This window comes from Bombina bombina, chromosome 5 (assembly GCF_027579735.1).
Source record: "Bombina bombina isolate aBomBom1 chromosome 5, aBomBom1.pri, whole genome shotgun sequence".
Classification (NCBI taxonomy): domain Eukaryota; kingdom Metazoa; phylum Chordata; class Amphibia; order Anura; family Bombinatoridae; genus Bombina; species Bombina bombina.
In genome coordinates this window covers 747415297-747431970 of record NC_069503.1, presented here as the reverse complement: position 1 = coordinate 747431970, position 16674 = coordinate 747415297, and the positions used below count along the sequence as shown (strand labels likewise).

The window sequence follows — 16674 nt, the reverse complement described above, 5'->3', positions numbered from 1 at the left end:
TGCTTCGATGTGGAGGCATCCTGTAATATTGTTCTGGACTGCCGGGCCCGTTTTGCTCCATGTAGAGCCCAGCATCGGGCTCGGAAGCCATCTGGCAGGCTTCTGATGCTCTGACTGTACGCCTCGGTGGGTCAAGGCACTCAGTAAATTATGTTTTTAATTAAAAAAATATACATACATACATACATACATACACACATACATACATACATACACACACAATGGTATTGATCCAGTTGCTCATTCCTGTGAGTGCACTTCTCTGCATGTAATTAGTCTCCCTAAGGGAAAAAGGGGCAACCAGACGTAGACCCCTTGCTCATTCTGGGCAATGATGTTTTAGGGAACATTGTTGCCCATCAGTTCCGTGCTGCAAAGCCTGACTCTTTTTTGGCAAAGCAGCAATGGGCCCCCATCGATGTGCCAGAATTTAAAATATTCTGGGCATTGACTATGCTGATGGGTATCATAAAGAAACCCTCCATCCGCTCCTACTGGAGAAGTAGCCCCATCTGCTCTACGCCCATTTTCTTCCAGTGTATGTCGAGGAAGAGGTACGAAATGATTCTACGTTTAACCCCTTAATGACCGGACCATTTTTCAATTTTCTTACCCTTAAAGGATTACTTTCTGTTATAATTTTTAAGCTAAACAACTAACATATTAAAGTTAATAAACATTAATTAAAACCTACTGACCTATATTTTCTCCAAACAAAGTTTCATAACGTTCTAAAAGTTATATCTTTTATTTGCCGATGATGTCACGTTATCCTGCCCACTATTTTCAGCACTGAGTGTTCAAAATACTTAAACCAATAACTTTGTGTTTAAAGCGCCATTTTGAAACCTAGGTATTGTAAACGGATTGGTACAGAGCAAAGGACACCCACGGAGTGGGTTTGGAAAACAATTAAATTTGCAGACAAGATTTCTGACATACGGTAGAGCTATGTTAATGAAATGCTATTGATAAAAAGCGTATTTGGGGTAGTTAGTTAGTAACAGGCATAAAAAATATTTACTTACAGTGGCCCTTTAATGACAATGGCTATTTTTAAATTTCTGCAGTGTTTGTGTTTAGCTGTAATTTTCCTCTTACTCATTTACTGTACCCACACATATTATATACCGTTTTTCTCGCCATTAAATGGACTTTCTAAAGATACCATTATTTTCATCATATCTTATAATTTACTATAAAAAAAAATACAAAATATGAGGAAAAAATGGAAAAAAACACACTTTTTCTAACTTTGACCCCCAAAATCTGTTACATATCTACAACCACCAAAAAACACCCATTCTAAATAGTTTCTAAATTTTGTCCTGAGTTTAGAAATACCCAATGTTTACATGTTCTTTTTTTTTTTTTGCAAGTTATAGGGCAAAAAATACAAGTAGCACTTTGCTATTTCCAAACCCCTTTTTTTCAAAATTAGCGCTAGTTACATTGGAACATTGATATCTTTCAGGAATCCCTGAATATCCCTTGACAAGTATATATTTTTATTTAGAAGACATTCCAAAGTATTGATCTAGGCCCATTTTAGTATATTTCATGCCACCATTTCACCGCCAAATACGATCAAATAAAAAAAATTGTTGACTTTTTCACAAACTTTAGGATTCTCGCTGAATTTATTTACAAACATCTTGTGCAATTATGGCATAAATGGTTGTAAATGCTTCTCTGGGATCCCCTTTGTTCAGAAATAGCAGACATATATGGCTTTGGCGTTGCTTTTTGGTAATAAGGCCGTTAAATGCTGCTGCGCACCACACTTGTAATATGCCCAGCAGTTAAGGGGTTAATTAGGTAGCTTGTAGGGTTAATATTTATCTTTAGTGTAGAGATCAGCCTCCCACCTGACACATACCACCCCCTGATCCCCCCCTGACCTCCCTCAAACAGCACTCTTCCCTCCCCCACCTCACAATTGTCACCGCCATCTTAAGTACTGGCAGAAAGTCTGCCAGTACTGAAATAAAAATCATTTATTATTTTTTTTTATTTTTTTTCTTCATACTGTCTGCAGTCTGCATCCCCCCTTACCCCACAACCTCCCTGATCCCCCCATACATCTCTCTAACCCCCCCTCTACCTATTTGCCACCATCTTGGGTACTGACAGCTGTCTGCCAGTACCCAATTTGCCCCCAAAAATAGTTTTTTTTTTTTACTTTTTTTAGATTAAAAATTTGTTTTCTGTAGTGTAGCTGGCCCCCCTTAAAACATCTACATCCCTCCCCTCCCAGATCACTTACTAAACAAGAAGATCCCCATGCATCTGCATTGAGTATATATATTTTTTTTTCATTTTGTTCCGGTATATTTTGCGTGCGCGCGCACCCGCCCCCGCCGCAACCGCCGAAATTGCCATTCGAGATCGGGAGTTAGCCAAATATGGAGCATATCCTTACCACTCCACAAACAAGATGCTTCCACCCACCAACGAATGTAAGATCGCCATAGTCCAATGCAGAGAGGGCCACAAAGTGGCCCTCTCTGCATCGGTGGGTAAAATAAGGGATTGCAGTGATGCCTCAATATTGAGGCATCACTACAATCCCTTGTAAGCAGCTGGAAGCGATCATGATCGCTTCCAGCGCTTCTAACAACAGAGGACGTACCAGGTACGTCAATTGTCATTAAGGGAATGTTTTTCTATGACGTACCTAGTAAGTCCTCTGTCATTAAGGGGTTAAAGTGAATGTCAACTTTAGCTTAATGTAATTATAGTACTGATGTATCAACATGTACCAAGCTCAACCGCTAATTTATTTTTTTTAAAAGAAATTAATGCTTTGGTTATAATTGATTTACAAAAAATCTATCCGTTCGAAGCAGGACTCCTCCTACCTGCTACTTCCTGTATTTGAACACTGACGCATAGAGCGGTCCCAACCGCTCTATACGTATACTTAAAGCGTAGACCCGTGGGGATATTACTAAGATTAGAATCCATGTTTTCTCCCGGAAGCAGTAATCAGTTGTGTAGAAAATGCGCGTCGCGTGGCCGCGCATCGCTTCTTAGGAATAATATTTTCCCCTAACGCATTATTGGAAATCCCGGTCGTCGATCAAGCTTAGAAAGTGGGACAAAATGGCAGGAGGAGGAAACGAGCAATAAAATTACATATAAAAAGGTAAATATGTGATTTTATAAATAAGAATAAAAAAAAACGATGAATTAAAGTCACCCTGATTTTGGAAGATTGTTAATATGACGATTAGCAATACGGGTGACTTTACATTCACTTTAATGCACTTCAGCGACAGCCTGTGCCCCCCAAGGGAGCATCCCCAGTTTGACAGGCTGTATAAAACCCGCCCCTGATTACCCACTTAGCTGCCAGGTTTGCAGAGGCTTATACACCTAGATGGAATATATGCGTGGCTGAATCCCTGATAAAGTATAAGGGAAGGCTGGCATTCAAGTAGTATGTTCCTTACAAACAATCCAGATATGGAGTAAAGATGTACTCTCAGTTTCATTCAAATTATAAGTCACACAATTGTAACTGAACCTTCTCAAAATCGTGGCAAACCTATGCATTGGGGGGCATGGTTGTACTCAGGAGGTGTTCCCGAAAACAACCTAGAGTGTTTTCTTGCAATAAGTTACAACAGGCTCTCCTAAATCACAGTCAAAAATCAATGTGTGTGTAAAAATAAAAAATTACCACCACATACTTCCTCCAATTTTTTTGGCTAAAACAGTTGCATCAAAACACTCCATATACAATACATTGGGGTGTTAACTTTTTAACCCCTTAATGACCACAATGTACCCTGTATGTCACTGGTCGTTAAGGGTTTTTTCAGGACATAATAGCACAAGTCTAGCAAGAAGACGCTATTAATACCCTCCCTCCAGCAGGCTTTGTGGAATAGAGCAGTCTCAACGCTGGTGGCAGGACCACGCTATAAAACAATCAAGTCCCAAAAAAAGGCCAGTGACATACAGGGTACGTCGCTGCTCCTTAAGGGGTTAAATATATGTAGGTTCATGGCAAGCAAATAAATTGGGGTATGTAAAAAGGCCCACAAAAAGAAGATAGGCAAAGATGATATGTTGAATGTGGAGAGAGATAGAGACTGCTGAAACTGTACTGCAGTTGAAAAATTGGTTATTTTGTGCAGATAGAGAACAACTTTGACCCATCTCTGTGCAGCATTCTCAGTACTGGTAGATTCCAATGCTGATGCACAAACAGATATTCCCTGAGGTAGCAGCTCAAATGAATATGGATTGTGTTAATATTCCCCTACCTCAGATAATGACTACCATAATTCTGATGCATAATTGTAAAGCAGGCGACTGTATACATTGAATGAGATTTGGCTTTGCATCGCTCCAACACTGTTGGTTTGCTCCTCTGTGCAGCAGTATGTGATGTATTGGCTATCTAGTTGTGCACCAGCTATAACCTCAGCTGTTCCCAGGATCTACGTTTCCTGTTATCTATAGGCGTTCCTGTTGGTTAGTAAGGAAACTACACTGAAAGGTCTCTCCAGCTTCACCAGATCCTGTGTTATTTTATGCAGCTAATCCTCTAAAAGGTTACTCATTTCTCCTTCATTAGTAAGTCAGTTACACAGAATACAGAAGTGTGCCCCACGTATATACACTTAGGTATTCTCTCTGACTAACAAGTTGTTTCTCCCTACAGCTTTTTGAGTTATGCTTAGTTCAAGACTGCCGTTTTCCCCTGGGCTGGCATTGTGGGTACTGTTTAGCTTTGCTAAGGTGCTATCTGTGCTTGGGATTGTGGAGTACAGTATTTGCTATGATGGATACCTCAAAGGGTTAGCACTTTTTTTCTGTGGGGTTACAATTCAATTAAAATGTGTGATGTTTTTATCAATGCTTTTGCTTCAAATTAGTAAATTGGAGCTTATGTTGTAAAGGGTTCTCAAGAAATCTCAGACCTTTGCTTCAGGGTGGATTTTATTTATATCACTAGTTTGTAACACTTGATTTAAATAATGTCTTTTACATAAAGGTTTCTTTTTTAGAGTAATAACTTTTGAGAAAATTACTGGATTTTGTTTAGTACCATTAGAAATTCAAAGATAATTATGAAATTATTGGGAGGTGAACTATCTCAAGTTTAACAGGTTAAAATATTTGATCAACTTTTTAACTGTACTCTTTTGGAAGGAGAACAATAATCAATGCCTTAATAATAGCAATTTAAAAAGTTTTGTTTCATTAACTTAATATTGACAATTTAGTTTTATTTAACTAAAACATAGGTTTCATTTTAATTTTTACAGCTTGCCCTCCCTGCTCACACTTAGGTCCTTGTGCAGATCTATTCCACTCCAAAAATCTTTTATTCACTAAGCTTCTTGAAACTTAGTAAGGGGTTGAATCTGTGTACCCAGAATTGCAGAGGTACAACTGGATTAAAGGGACAGTATAGTCAAAATTAAAATGTCATGATTCAGATAGAATATGCGATTGTAAACAACTTTCCAATCTACTTCTATTTTCTAATTAGCTTTGTACTCTTGATACCCAGCATGGCCTCAGGCAATGACTACCCTGGGAGGAAAGCTGTGATTGGAGGAAGCAGGATTAGTTATTGCTGACGTGTGAAGAGAGGATCTCTATCTGGGGAAGCTGCTCTGGCTGTGAAAAAAAAAAAAGTAATTTTTTTTTTTAACAAAAACAGCTGCTTTGTAAACTTTGATGAATGAAAGTGCACCTGTTTTTAATAGTATTTTTAAAAAACGGCTTTCATTCACCAAAGTTTACCTTCACTTTAAAACAATTTAAAGCCCAACATTTTACATTCATGATTCAGACAGAGCATACAATTTTAAACAACTTAGGAATTTTCTTTTATTAATCCATTTTTCTTCCTCTTCTTGGTATCCTTTGTTAAAAAGCAGAAAGGTAAGCCAATGGGCATGTGTCTTCTGCACTATATGGCAGCAGTTTTGCCAGAATGCTATACATTAGCAAGAACTTTTCCTGTGGTGCTCCAGAAATGTGTAAACTACCTATCAAGATATCCCTTCAACAAAGAATAACATAAGAACAAAAGCAAATGTGATAATAAACGTAAATTGGGTTATTTTTTTTATTATATGCTCTGTCTGGATCATGAAACAAAAAAAAATTGTGTTTCATGTCCCTTTAATAGAAATAATTGCAATATGTAATGATCATTTTCAAAGGGTTTTACCTTTTTATTATTATTTTTTTTTGTAACTTCATTTGTGCAGGGTCAATTACTTCATGTCACAGCCCCACAAGGGGGTGAGGGTCTGAACAGGAAGACAATGTCAATCCTCTAAAGCAGAGCTTTCCAAACTTTTTATGTTGGCGACACACTTTTTAGACCTACATCATTTTGCGACACAGTAATTCAGTTGTACTGGCAAACAGGAGGTTAAACTAACTTGTTTTAAGAGATACGGACACATACATAAATGATATAATAACGAAATGTATTTACAAGTAACAGTATGTAAGTGTGCAAGAATTAAAAAAAAGTTTAATAACACCAACGGCTACTTACTATTTTAATGGGATGTATGAGGTTGATGGGATGAACACAATTTCAGAATATTTGGTGGAATATTAGATAAAGACACTCGCATTTCATCATCAAGCATTTTTAAGCTTCCCCTTCCTATCCATATATCAAGAGCAGGAGCAGCAATGCACTACTGGGAGCTAGTTGCAAAAAAAAACCCTCTGACTTCAGCTCAGCGTTTAAGCTGCCACCCTCAGAGCTCGGTGAGTCCGATTGACTACTGCCCGCGCTGTAAACACACTGCTGTCCCACTCACTGACTACACATGCAGTCACGAGCCGATTTAGGAGACTACACATGCAGTCAGGAGCCAATGTGCCGCCAATGGGAATAGTTTCAGTTCCCACTGAGCTGCGCCAATAGGTTAAGATGATCTGTGTCCCCCTAGGTATCAATCACATGTCAACCATGTGATATGGGTAGCAGCCAGGCAGAAAGTAAGAAACCAAAAAAAAAATGTAAAGAAATTTGTGCTGAAGCAGGGACACACCTACACACTGCTGCCGACACACTAGTGTGTCCCGACACACAGTTTGGAAAGCACTGCTCTAAAGCAACTTGAGCTGATTTATTATTCAGTGAATGCTAGATGAACAGTCAGTTTCTTGCCCATGCTCAGAGGAGGCAGAATGCCACTTTGGTTCTCACTGTGTCAGTTTACTTATATAACAATAGGCAGGGGCTACAATTAGAACTTCAAGTGCTCATTTTGCAAACAAAAATAAAAAAATTGTAATTTGTTTGTTCGTTTTTAAATAATTTGTCACTTTGTATATTTAGTTTTACATTTATTTTATTTTTACTAAAGGAGAACTGTTTTACATCCCTTTAATACACTCCCTTGGTCTAGGACTCTTGTTTCCCCTATGGTAAGCCTTTACATTGTTAACCCATTGTTGCCAAAAAGACAAAGTTAACTTTTTTTTATGGTTCCCCTTAAGAAGACCATTCACCCACCTCTGGATCATCCTCTTCCATTAAGAGAGGCTAAAATTGTTATTTGTGATATCTCAGCATATCACTGATGAAGCTAAAGATTTACATAAGTCAATTGTTTTGTCCCCCCCCCTTTTTTTTTTTAAAGCAAACCATTAAAGATCTTGAAGTAGTTCAGGTTTGATGATGGTCATTCTGCAGCTAATTCATAATACTTTGTCTAACAAGGTTCTTTGATCTGTGCTTCTTAGTTCAGTGGAAAAGCAGTTCCAAAGATCTGACTCATAATCAATCTGTCTTGCTGAGTGAGACTAGCTTTCAACTGGTGTCTTGTGAAAAGCAAATACTTCAGGGGCAGGAGTTCTTTGCAACTAATGTCATCTGATTTTTACATGGATATATCCTTGAGAACAATAGGTAATGGTTTTAATATACAAAAACAGATATTCCAAATAAAAAAATAAACATGAAGGAACAATGTTCCATAGATTTAATAATCTGCAGTAAGTATAACAAGTCATTTTGGAACATATTAAAGGGAAACAAATATTACTGTACATTGTCTCTAAATAGGCAGAAAAGTCAATTTTTCTCTCATTCAGATAGAGCTTATTATTTTAAACAAATTTGCAATTCACACTGATTATCAAATTTGCTTCATTCTCTTGTTATGCTTTGTTGAAGGAACATCATTGCACTACTGGGAGCTAGATCAAGACATCAAGTAAGCCAATTACAACAGGCATATAATTAGCAGCTAGCTACCAGTAGTGCATTCCTGCTCCTGAGCCTACCTATGAATGTTTTTCAACAAAGGATAACAACAGAACAAAACTAAGGAGATAATAGAAGTAAATAGGAAAGTTGTTTATAACTGCATGCTATGCCTGAATCAAGGAAGAAAAAAAATGGCTTTGATGTCCTTTAACCCCTTAAGCCAATGTGACGTATTTATACGTTGTGAGCTGCAGGAAGCTCCAGCAGTCTCAGCTGTTAAGTTACAGCCAAGAGCTAAAATTCCTGAAATCCAGGCAACTACCTGCACATGCAACCGTAGCACAATTGGGTGCTCCAGTTCCATATGAGGTCAGATACCAAATTGTTACAAAAAGTGACAGGGAAGTGGGCGGTGCAGGAGGGGGGAGGAGGGAGTGGGATGACCCTACAGTGCAGAAAAAATAAATTAGAGGGTGGTAACCAGGGGGAGAGTTTGTGGTAGAAAAGAGATCTGGTTGGGATCAGGTGGTTGAGATGGGAGGATAATCTCTACATTAAAGCTAAAATTAACCTTACAAGCAACCTAATTAAAAGGGACAGTAAACACCATTTTTTTTGTTTAAAAATGTAGCTAATCCCTTTATTCACCAGTTTTGCATAACCAACACAGTTATAATAATATACTTTTTACCTCTGTGATTACCTTGTATCTATGCCTCTGCAAACTGCCTCCTTATTTCAGTTCTTTTGACAGACTTGCATTTTTAGCCAATCAGTGCTGACTCCTAGGAGCTTCACGTGCCTGAGCTCAATGTTATCTATCTGAAACACGTGAACTAACGCCCTCTAGTGGTGAAAAACTGTCAAAATGCTTTCAAATTAGGAGATGGCCTTCAAGGTCTAAGAAAACAGAATTTATGCTTACCTGATAAATTACTTTCTCTTGCGGTGTATCCAGTCCACGGCTTCATCCTTTACTTGTGGGATATTCTCATTCCCTACAGGAAGTGGCAAAGAGAGCACACAGCAGAGCTGTCCATATAGCTCCCCCTCTAGCTCCGCCCCCCAGTCATTCGACCGAAGGTTAGGAGAAAAAGGAGAAACCATAGGGTGCAGTGGTGACTGTAGTTTAAACAAAAAATTATTTACCTGACTTAATTGCCAGGGCGGGCCGTGGACTGGATACACCGCAAGAGAAAGTAATTTATCAGGTAAGCATAAATTCTGTTTTCTCTTGCAAGGTGTATCCAGTCCATGGCTTCATCCTTTACTTGTGGGATACCAATACCAAAGCTTTAGGACACGGATGAAGGGAGGGAACAAGACAGGTACCTTAAACGGAAGGCACCACTGCTTGCAAAACCTCTCTCCCAAAAATAGCCTCTGAAGAAGCAAAAGTATCGAATTTATAAAATTTGGCAAAAGTATGCAGTGAGGACCAAGTCGCTGCCTTACAAATCTGTTCAACAGAAGCCTCATTCTTGAAAGCCCATGTGGAAGCCACAGCTCTGGTAGAATGAGCAGTAATTCGTTCAGGAGGCTGCTGGCCAGCAGTCTCGTAAGCCAACCTGATGATGCTTTTCAGCCAGAAGGAAAGAGAGGTAGCAGTCGCTTTCTGACCTCTCCTCTTACCAGAATAAATGACAAATAAGGATGTTTGTCTAAAGTCTTTAGTTGCTTGTAAATAGAATTTTAAAGCACGAACCACATCAAGATTGTGTAGCAGGCGTTCCTTCTTTGAAGATGGGTTAGGACACAGAGAAGGAACTATTATTTCCTGGTAAATATTCTTGTTAGAAACAACCTTAGGAAGAAAACCAGGTTTGGTACGCAAAACAACCTTATCTGCGTGAAACACCAGGTAAGGTGAATCACACTGTAAAGCCGACAATTCTGAAACTCTTCGAGCAGAAGATAAAGCTACCAAAAACAGAACTTTCCAAGATAATAATTTAATATATATGGAATGTAAAGGTTCAAACGGAACCCCTTGAAGAACTGAAAGAACTAGATTTAGACTCCATGGCGGAGCCACAGGTTTATAAACAGGCTTGATTCTGATTAGAGCCTGAGCAAACGCTTGAACGTCTGGTACCTCTGCCAGACGCTTGTGTAAGAGAATAGACAGAGCAGATATCTGTCCCTTTAAGGAACTAGCTGACAATCCTTTCTAAAATCCTTGGAGAAAAGACAATATTCTGGTAATCCTAATCTTACTCCATGAGTAACCCTTGGATTCACACCAACAAAGATATTTTCGCCATATCTTATGGTAGATTTTCCTAATGACAGGCTTTCTAGCCTGAATCAGAGTATCTATAACTGACTCAGAGAAACCACGCTTTGATAGAATTCAGCGTTCAATCTCCAAGCAGTAAGACGCAGAGAAACTAGATTTGGATGCTTGAATGGACCCTGTATTAGAAGATCCTGCCTCATTGGCAGTGTCCATGGTGGAACAGATGACATGTCCACTAGGTCTGCATACCAAGTCCTGCGTGGCCTCGCAGGCGCTATCAGAATCACCGAAGCTTTTTCCTGCTTGATTCTGGCGACCAGACGAGGGAGAAGAGGAAACGGTGGAAAGACATAAGCCAGATTGAAGGACCAAGGCGCTGCTAGAGCATCTATCAATACCGCCTTGGGGTCCCTGGACCTGGATCCGTAGAGAGGAAGTTTGGTGTTCTGACGGGACGCCATCAGATCCAATTCTGGAGTGCCCCATAGCTGAGTCAGCTGAGCAAAAACCTCCGGGTGGAGTTCCCACTCCCCCGGGTGAAAAGTCTGACGACTTAGAAAATCTGCCTCCCAGTTGTCCACTCCTGGGATGTGAATTGCTGAGAGATGGCAGGAGTGATCCTCCGCCCACCTGATTATTTTGGCGACTTCCTTCATCGCTAAGGAACTCTTTGTTCCCCCCTGATGATTGATGTAAGCTACAGTCGTGATGTTGTCCGACTTAAATCTGATCTAACACCACATTCACTTTACCCTCCCGTAGAGTGGCCCTGCTGCCAGAGCCGGCAAAGAGAATGACTGGGGGGCGGAGCTATATAGACAGCTCTGCTGTGTGCTCTCTGCCACTTCCTGTAGGGAATGAGAATATCCCACAAGTAAAGGATGAAGCCGTGGACTGGATACACCTTGCAAGAGAAATTAGCATATGAACCTCCTAGATTTAGCTTTCAACTAAGAATAACAAGAGAACAAAGCAAAATTGGTAATACAAGTAAATTGGAAAGTTGTTTAAAATTACATGCCCTATTTAAATCATGAAAGATTTTTTTTTTTACTTGACTGTCCCTTTAATCACTTCACTGCCAGGAATAATAGAAGTGTGGTGCGCAGCTGCAATTGGCGGCATTCTATTTACCAAAAAGCAATGGCAAAGCCATGTATGTCTGCTATTTCTGAACAAAGGGGATCCCAGGGAAGCTTTTACAATAATTTGTGTCATGATTGCACTAGCGGTATGTAAATAATTTCACTGAGAAACCCAAAGTTTGTGAAAAAGATTATATATATATATATATATATATATATATATATATATATATATATATATATATATATATATATATATATATATATATATATATATATATATATGCATTTGGCTGTGAAATTGTGGCATGAAATATACCCTACACCAATACCATGTGTGTGTGTGTATGTATATATATATATATATATATATATATATATATATATATATATATATATATATATATATATATATATATATATATATATATATATATTATTTATTTTTTTGACAGGTAAATAAAAAACAAAAAAAATCCAACAACATTTTACTGCAAAACATTTGGGTCCTTTCAGAACCAGCACTTTTTTTTTTTACAGAAAAAAAGCTGGATCATGCCGGATCCATGCCTAGTTTAGACAAATACACACAAATTTAATTGTTTTCTACACAAACACATCCAGACACTTCTGTATCCAACAACATTTTACTGCAAAACATTTGGGTCCTTTCAGAACCAGCACTTTTTACAGAAAAACAGCCGGATCCATGCCTAATTTAGATAGATACACACAAATTGAATTGTTTTCCACACAAACACATCCAGACACTTCTAGATCCATAAATATTTTACACAAAAACGTTTGGGTCCTTTCAGAACCAACACTTCTTTTCAGAAAAGCTGACAGATCCTGCTGGATCCATGCCTAATTTAGACAGATATACACAAATGTAAGTGTTTTCCCACACAAACACATCCAGACACTTCTGTATCCTTCAATATTGTACATCAAAACATCTGTGTTCTTTTAGAACCAACACTTTTTTTTATTCAAAACAGCCGGATCCTGCCAGATTCATGTCTAATTTAGACAGATATCCTCAAATTTAAATAATTTTCTATACAAACACTTCTGGATCCAACAATATTTTGCACAAAAACATCTGCGTCCTTTCAGAACCAACACTTTTTTACAGAAAAACCGCTGTATCCTGCCGGATCCATGCCTAATTTAGGCAGATATACACAAATGTGTTTTCCACACAAATACATCCATAAACTTGTGGATCCAGCAATATTTTACAAAAAAAAAACATCTGGTCCTTTTAAGAACCAACACTTTTTTTTTTTTACACAAAAACAGCCAGATCCTACCGGATCCATGTCTAATTTAGACAGATATACACAAATGTAAGTGTTTTCCCCACAAATACCTCCAGATACTTCTGATCCATCACTATTTTACACAAAATAATCTGGGTCCTTTCAGAACAAACACATTTTTTTTCACAAAAATAATCTGATCCTACCATATCCATGTCTTATTTAGACAGATATACACAAATTTAATTTTTGTCCACACAAACACATCCGTCTAGGTCCTTTCAGAACCAACAGCTTTTTACAGAAAAACAGCAAGACTGTTGGTTCTAAATAGACCCAAATGTTTTTGTGTAAAATGTTGTTGGATACAGAAGTGTCTGAATGTGTTTGTAAGGAAAACACTTGCATATGTGTGTGTGTGTGTGTGTGTATCTGTCGAAATTAGGCATGGATCCAGTAGGATCCGGCTGTTTTTCTGAAAAAAAGTGTTGGTTCTGAAAGGAACCAAATGTTTTTGAGTAAAATGTTGTTGGATACAGAAGTATCTGGATGTGTTTGTAAGGAAAACACTTACATTTGTGTGTATCTGTCGAAATTAGGCATGGATCCGGCTATTTTTCTGTAAAAAAGTGTTGGTTCTGAAAGGACCCAGATGTTTTTGAGTAAAATGTTGTTGGATCCAGTAGTGTCTGGATGTGTTTGTGTGAAAAACACTTAAATTTGTGTGCATCTGTTGAAATTAGGCATGGATCCGACTGTTTTTTCTGTAAAAAAAAAAAAAAAAGTGTTGGTTCTGAAAGGACCCAAATATTTTTGAATAAAATGTGGTTTGATACAGAGGTGTATGGATGTGTTTGTGTGGAAAAAAAAATAAATTTGTGTGTATCTGTTGAAATTAGGCATGAATCCGGCAGGATCCGGCTGTTTTTCTGTAAAAAAAAGTGGAGGTTCTGAAAGGACCCAAATGTTTTTGAGTAAAATGTTGTTGCATACAGAAGTGGGTAAAAGGTGTGGTAATCTAGCGCTAAGAGTTCCCTAAGCTGTAAACCAAAAAATGGGGTCTAACCTCCCCCAGAAAGTGTATAAGTAGTAAAAAGAAGGAATGGATACAGCGCCAAAAGGCCTAGGGGTAGATATACAAACTGCCACTGCGTTAAAAGTACAGATTTATTACAATCAGATAAAAAAAAACAATAAATAACATAAATGTTAAAATGAAATAAAATCAAATAGTAATATATAGAGAGTGGAATAATGATGTCTATAAAATTAGCACTGGGTCTAAGGCGAACAATATAGACCAAATGTTTAGAAATTCATTAATATGGAGATACTAAAAGCATAAAATTACTCTCAGACGCAAAAGATGCCTAACATGCTGATAATCAACGAGGTGTAAGATTATCTAGGACTGACCATGCCAGCTAAGCACTCAGGTGGTGGGAAAGCTAATATGTGGGGCTGCTAGTCAGATGATATAATGTGTCAGTTATGGATCCATAGTGTGGTATGCGCAGTGGTGAAATGTCAGGGAGGTGCTTATAGGATAATGTGAGTGATCCCAAATACAGAACCAGCCGTGGTTCAAATGCTTAGAAGCAACCAATGGACAAACACAATAAGAAAAATACAATAAGAAAAATAAAAAACTCACAAGATAAATACAGAAATAGTGAGGGGAGACCTTGGGGGGGAATAATTAGTGTCCCAAAAAAGTGCCGAGTGATAGCTAATAACACAGGAGACTCTGACACAACTCAAAAAAGTCTAAAACTGCTCCAAAAAAACAGAGAACAAAAAAATACTAATGTGACAAATCCAAAAAATGTTGTAAAAAATCCAAAAATGGTGTTCAACAAAGGGTGATAGAGAACAATGTTAGTGAACATTGAAAAAAGGTAAAAACAAAAGTTAATTTGTAATCCAAGTGTTATCAAATAAGAGGTAATCCAAGTGTTATCACATCAAAACATAAAAACGAAATCCAAGTATTATGACATCAAAGCAAAAAGATGAAAATTGATGAAAATTCGAATCCTAAGTGGTTTAACAAGAAAAAACGGTGTACAAGAAAAAAGGTGTACAAGAAAATCCCGGGGATCCCAATGTAACTTTTGGCAATCAGCTGCTCTTTGTACCGTCCCTAGTAGATTCCTGTAACCCAGATATAAAACATAGCGTAATACAGTTAAAAATATAATAATCACAGTAGAAAGATGCTTACCAAAGGGTCTACGCGTTTCGGTCCTCAATAGACCTTTCTCAAGACTGTTTTTTCTTGTTAAACCACTTAGGATTCCAATTTTCATCAATTTTCATCTTTTTGCTTTGATGTGATAATACTTGGATTTCGTTTTTATGTTTTGATGTGATAACACTTGGATTACCTCTTATTTGATAACACTTGGATTACAAATTAACTTTTGTTTTTACCTTTTTTCAATTTTCACTAACATTGTTCTCTATCACCCTTTGTTGAACACCATTTTTGGATTTTTTACAACATTTTTTGGATTTGTCACATTAGTATTTTTTTGTTCTCGGTTTTTTTTGGAGCAGTTTTAGACTTTGAGTTGTGTCAGAGTCTCCTGTGTTATTAGCTATCACTCGGCACTTTTTTGGGACACTAATTATTCCCCTCCAAGGTCTCCCCTCACTATTTCTGTATTTATCTTGTGAGTTTTTTATTTTTCTTATTGTATTTTTCTTATTGTGTTTGTCCATTGGTTGCTTCTAAGCATTTGAACCACGGCTGGTTCTGTATTTGGGATCACTCACATTATCCTATAAGCACCTCCCTGACATTTCACCACTGCGCATACCACACTATGGATCCATAACTGACACATTATATCATCTGACTAGCAGCCCCACATATTAGCTTTCCCACCACCTGAGTGCTTAGCTGGCATGGTCAGTCCTAGATAATCTTACACCTCGTTGATTATCAGCATGTTAGGCATCTTTTGCGTCTGAGAGTAATTTTATGCTTTTAGTATCTCCATATTAATGAATTTCTAAACATTTGGTCTATATTGTTCGCCTTAGACCCAGTGCTAATTTTATAGACATCATTATTCCACTCTCTATATATTACTATTTGATTTTATTTCATTTTAACATTTATGTTATTTATTGTTTTTTTTATCTGATTGTAATAAATCTGTACTTTTAACGCAGTGGCAGTTTGTATATCTACCCCTAGGCCTTTTGGCGCTGTATCCATTCCTTCTTTTTGTTGCATACAGAAGTGTCTGGATATGTTTGTGTGGAAAACAATTACATTTGTGTGTGTGTATTTGTCTAAATTAGGCATGGATCTGTCAGGAAACAGCTGTTTTTCTGTAAAAATGTGCTGGTTCTGAAAGGACCCAAATGTTTTTGAGTAAAATTTTGTTGGATACAGAAGTATCTGGATGTGTTTGTATGAAAAACACTTAAAGTGAAAGTTAAGTTTTTGCCTAATCAATCTGATTTTCCTATTATATTGTGCCAAACATTATAGTCGCTAACTTATTTTTTTTATAAATCAATCCGAAATGAAATAAATATAAGATTTACTGTGACCGTCTTTTTGCAGCTTCCTACTCCCCCTCGCTTTCTTTCTGGTTTGTATCTGTTGCACTCCCAACCCCCGTTTGCGTAAGTAAGCGTGCGCGTTCTAGATTGTTAAAACTATGCGCAATTTCGCATCTTCGATACATGTATAAACATTAAATGTTAGAAATAAAGAATAATAAATTCAATAATGCAGTAATATATGCGCAATATGTATCACAATAACGTTTCCTTTATTATAACTTACTTGACTACAGCAGTACAGCGATATCCCAAACAAATTCTTTTTTAGAACGATGACGATCGTTGTTTGCAAGTGCG

The 16674-nt window shown here is 37.6% G+C and overlaps 1 protein-coding gene across 1 annotated transcript in view; it reads right to left on the bottom strand.

The window, feature by feature from the left end:
* Positions 1 to 16674, bottom strand: part of ACOT13 (acyl-CoA thioesterase 13) — a 42599-nt gene that overhangs the window by 25167 nt on the left and 758 nt on the right. The window lies entirely within an intron of this gene.